Below are 5,684 nucleotides of genomic sequence, written 5' to 3'. Positions count from 1 at the left end.
CGAGAGTTTTGATCAATATTCTCCAATAATGTGGAATCAATGAATAATTTAGTAAAGGCAAATAATAAGAGAGGCAGCTAGTAAGTCTGGTAACTTATAAAATGACACACTTTACTGTAATGCAGCCTTTAAAACCAGGAAAAAAAAATCATATCACAGTATAAGGATATCCAATTTTTAAGCAGTATCTAGACTCATATATCGATATATTTGCCAGCATTACTGTATTGTCATGTGATGTTCACATACAACAGAATTTTTCCTGTCTCTCATAAAAGAAACTGTTCCCATTCACTGTGCTCAAACACACACTCACCTACGCACACATTAAGATACAAAAATAGTTTAAAAAAAAAAAAGAAGAAAGAAGATAAATATGATTGTCTTTGCCTGGTTTTACAATATTATAGCACTAGGGTGCATCTCCTGTCCCAATGCGATGATACAGCTGAGGGGAATAATAGAGTATATCAGGTTTCTAGTATAATGTTTTGTAAATATTCATTTCTGTTAATGGTTCCTGGTAGGACCAAGTGAACTACAATCCCCCAAAGGATGATGGGTCTACATACAGAATTGAGCTGCAGGGCGTCTCGGCCATATGAAACAGATCCTGGACTATATCTTCAGTGGGGAAGTGAAGTGCGGAGCATTTAAAACAACAAAGTGACATGTATGTTTTAGGTGTTGTACAAAATATCAATATTTATCATCATCCCGTATTAGCTTGCACAATGAACAATGTGGAAAGGCTGCAACATACTGCAAAGACACTCAGAGATTTTTATGTGTTAGTGTGAAGAAAACTGTCATTCTTTTTTCAGTTGCCCTTAGTAGTCAATTCAATGTTTAATTTGTTTATAAATATTTTTAAAAAGATTTTCTTCATTTGTTGTATTAAACAAGCAATTTGTAGTACTTCAGTAAAATACCCAAACAGCAGGAATGTAGAACTGCGTACACTTAATATCTGTTTATTTTTTATTTTACCAGGATATTGCCATTGAGATTCAGTCTCTTTTACAAAAGAGCCTGGCCAAAACAGCAGCATAAAAAGTTTCAACATAAAACAAACAACAGATTTAAAGCAAATGACATCAATAGCCAATGATCAGAGTTCAGTAAAAGGACGTGTGCGTTCAGTGGTTAGTAGAAAGTCCTTAATCCTGTTTTAAAACCTCCATGTAATAAAATATCTAGCTTAGTGACTTTGTAGCTCACACCAAGATGATGGACAAAACATAGGTGGCACTTTCACCAAACGCATTGCAATTTATTACTAGTAATACATTATCGGGGTATTAAAAAACTTATCTATAATATATTTCTCATATTGTTCAGAACAGCTACATACATTATTTTAAAGTATTTCTGCAGAAAAACAAAAGCAGCAGTTTGTTAAAACAAAGAGCGGCTCTGCTGACAGTGAATGCATCGTTGTGGAGGCTGTTTCTTCCTGAAGAGTTCAGTGGGGACCCTGAACGCATTGTGGACATGAAATACGAGAACGTGTTTAAAAAAAAATCTGAATTAGTTTAATTCAATTTCTCTGCGTGGAACAGTGGAAAGATGAACTAAGACGGTTTTGGTGTTTATTAGTTTCTCTCCACTTTGAATAAGGGTGTTTTACGATGATAAAAGCAGTGATTATTCCATGGAGTCGGGGGTTTGGTGATGGTGAAGTCGGGGCTGTTCATGGTAAACTAAAAGGATCCAATCTTTAACTAAAAGGTCTATCTTGTAGGGATCCACCCATAAAGTGTTGCACACACTTAGAATAAAATCTGAGTCTGTCAGCAGGCAGCAACACAACTTCTAGTGGACGCTGACAGATGCTGAACATCTGTACCTGTAGGGGTAAACATTACAGCTTGTTTCTCCCTGATGCTGAACATCTGTCCTGTAGGGTAACAGTACAGCTTGTTTCCTCCCTGATGATGAACTCGTCCTGTAGGGTAACATTACAGCTGTTTCTACCTGATGATGAACATGTCCTGTAGGGTACATTAACACTTGTTTCTCCCTGATGATGAACACTCTGTCCTGTAGGGTAACATTACAGCTGTTTTACCTGATGAACATCTGTCCTGTGGGTAACTACGCTTGTTTCTACCTGATGAGACATCTGTCCGTAGGGTAACATTACAGCTTGTTTCTTGTTTGAATACCAGACCAGTTTCAGAGTTGTCGTGACATACACACACACACACACACACATATATATATATTATATATATATATATATATAATATATATATAAACAAACAAACCAGAATACTAAAAATTGTAGCGCTGTTAAACAACAGTGCCATAACATGAGATCAGCAACGAGACATTTGAGTATACAAGTACAGAGATGGGTTAGTCATGGGCAGAGAAAACAGATATAATGAAAACATGAGAGTCCATCCATGAAGGGTGTAAGAGGCCTTTCTTGACTACCTAATAAAATTGTGTGATGACATTTGCCTTTCCTTACACCACAGATCAGTTGAGTGAAGAGACCACCAGGACATGGTACAGGCATCTGACATGCTCCTCATGTCAGACCTGAAGTCCCTGTGCTGCCAGTTCTTACAGAGCTGCATCACCGCAGGAACTGCACGGCATCCGGTTTCTCTCTGCACTACTGCCTTTACCACGTCCACTCGCCGCCTGAGGTCTTGCAGACACATTCGTGACGTGGCGCGCACGAGGAGTTAGGGAGTTGCCCCGGACCGGCTCTGCGAGCTGCTGGCCATGGAGAAGCTAAACGTGGGCAACGAAAGCACGTGCTGGGCGGTGGTGGATGGTTTGCCCATGACGAGGATCGCGGGGGGTGATGCTTACTGCCGGTTAAGAGTGGAGATGGGGTTTGAAAATGTAAAAGGGTATGTTGACTTTTCTGACAACAGCTGGTTTTTGAAAAATTATACCATTATACATTACATCAGTAATGAGTAAGTTAATTTTTCAAGTGCCGACCAGGCTGGTGGCTTCCCTTGTATAGTTCCCTAGTCAAACTTTTTATTTAATAAGTTGGTTGATATCTTTTATGGAAGGTAAGCTTTGAAATTTATGTGGTACAAAAAAACCAAAGAGTTTAGCTTCCCATATCTGTAACATTACAATGAATGGAAGTCACAAGTGGCTTTGGCCTTTAATGAACACTAGTGAAGATATATTTCTGAATAGCCTCTGGTGGGGAAAAAGGGAATTTATTTGCTCTAAGTGCGCCAAGTTGTTTGTTTTAAACCAAAAGTGGTCTTGTGTCTGTATTTGAGGATCACATGAAGGAAGTGATGTCTGCAGTATGGCTGCAGGGCCTGGATGTGAGCTACCTGAGAGAGAAATAGGAACCCGTAAAATGCTGTCCACATTTAAATGTTGCTATAGTTTATTATTAGGGAGTAACACACAAGCCATGTGATGATGGGAATTCAGTCAAAGGGATTCACATGTTTCACATTACCTTAAATTTAATAAGTAATGAAGCCCAGATGGGGAAAGGACTGAGAACATGTCTGGGTGGGTGACAGAGGCACAGTCCTTGTTTGTTTTAATATTTAGCATATCATGGCTTTGCTGAAGGTGCCATTGTTCTGTACATGGAATACTGTCATATCATGTGCTCTGTTTTTAGAGGTAGGTACAAAAGAGGTTAAGAGAGAGATTTGTTGTGGGAGGGGGGGGGGGGGTTCTTTTGTGCATAAATTAAATACACCTCATGGTGTGCTGCATGGTATCCCAGGCCATGGGAGAGCTCTGATGAGGGAGGTGACACAGAGTACTGTCGCAGGTGTGGTGGATGGCCAGCTGCAGGGTGAGGCTCTGCTCGCTGCCTTCAAACCCGAGGCTACTCGGAGTGTATTGTTATTGCCGGAGGAGAGGATCGCAAGGAGTCATTGTCCCACCGTCTTTATTATCATTTTCTCATCTATATGGCTTCATGATTACACCAGCATTACTATTGTCATGAACTTTGATTTCCACTTCACTCCGCAAAACTAAGACTATGACAGAGGCAACAATGATTTTCTTAGAGTAAACCAGAGAAAGAGGGTAATTAGTGACGACATGGTCGGCTCTTAGTCCCGCATGGTTTTGATGGGTTTTGTCCTGTACAGAAGCGGAAGCCAACCGCTGTGACGCGCGATGTGTTCCGCTCTACGACGCCAACAGAAGGCCGGATCGAGCTGCAGCCAATGAGTGTCGCACGCCTCGGCCACGGGGTGGTCGCTGCGGTCCGTGCTGGCTAGACAGAATACATTCAGCGCCACTGAAAAGGGGCGGGGCTAGAGTGCTGACAATTAGGAATCTATTGGATCAGAGTTCAGTCTTGGGTGCCTGTTCTGCCAATCTTCCCGTCCTGTCACATGACCAATTTAGTTGCCATGACGACTATCTAAATTCTGATACCATGGAGCTAGCACTGGAATTGGCAGACGGCTGAAAGTGGCTGGACTGAGCCTATAGAAAATAGGTATTCTGATATAATTCTTTAAAAGTGAAACAATATGAATATGATGTTTATTTAGCAGAATGAATTTGTGTCTGTCATCCCATATTACTATGATTAAGTATATTTCTATGCTGTATTAGTAGTGTAGTAGTGACACTGCCACTGTCAGGCCTGCAAAACATAACTGACTAATGAAATGTTTCTTGCTGTCAGAGGGTTTTCTGTTTGTGATGGGCGGAACAGAATGAACACAGCATGCCTAGACAGTGGAGAGAAATTGACCCCTGACTCCAACACCTGGAGCCCCATACCCCAATGCTACAGGTATACGCAACTTTCAGTAACTTTTTTTCTGTCCATTTCTCTCCCCTTTTTCTTGAGATTTAACTATAAACAGTTCAAACCCTCTCTCAGTTCAATCAATAGACACTAACAGATTTAAAACGATGTACCGTTTGCTATGGAATTTGTGCTGTTGATGGTATCAAGAGGATAAATTATCAGTCCACCATACAAGCTGTGTTCCTGCAGCCATGTTACATACATGTGCAGGAGCAGCACAGATACCATGTTCCAGACATAAAAAACAAACAGAGAGCAAGTTAAAATGGTAGATCAAATACTGTGATCAGAAACCTTGTTCTGCTACATGACACTAGGTGTCAGCAGAGCTCCAGCACGGCTTCAGTTTCAACACTGTGACACTTCCAGCAGATTTGTCACTGACCACGCATTCCCAGTCACTGCTTACACTTTGTAGGGAAAAGTGGTATCACATGTTTTATGTGTGTTCTTTATATAGTTGACATGTTTTTAACAAAACTATGTATGAAAATAACCCTTCAATATTTGTTATGTTTGATAGATGAAAATCCGATTCAGAGTATTTAACGCTAGTGTGGGTTTCTGTCGCCACCGTGAGGAGTCTAAGTAATGACAACAACACTGTTGGGCGCATCCACATGGTAGACACATCATTTATAATTCATTACATTTATATAGTGCTTTATATAGACACTCAAAGCGCTCGGGGGGGGGACACCACTGTCTAACACCACACACACACACACACACACACACACACACACACACACACACACACAGAAAGGACTGTTTCAGTGAAATGAGAAAAATATTTGCATATTCATACATTTTAGATGAGTAGATGTTGAATTGAACATTTTATGAGGAAAACATATTATTATTCTGATCTTGGTAGGGATCTTTAAGGTAACTAGACAGC

General features: G+C 40.5%; 1 pseudogene; it reads left to right on the top strand.

Moving 5' to 3' along the window:
- Positions 1-1,674: 1,674 nt before the first annotated feature.
- Positions 1,675-3,335, top strand: LOC116693993 (gigaxonin-like; annotated as a pseudogene).
- Positions 3,336-5,684: the final 2,349 nt, after the last annotated feature.

This window comes from Etheostoma spectabile, chromosome 8 (genome assembly GCF_008692095.1).
Source record: "Etheostoma spectabile isolate EspeVRDwgs_2016 chromosome 8, UIUC_Espe_1.0, whole genome shotgun sequence".
Classification (NCBI taxonomy): Eukaryota; Metazoa; Chordata; class Actinopteri; order Perciformes; family Percidae; genus Etheostoma; species Etheostoma spectabile.
Note: the sequence above shows the minus strand (reverse complement) of the source record. Positions and strands in the feature narration are given on the sequence as shown.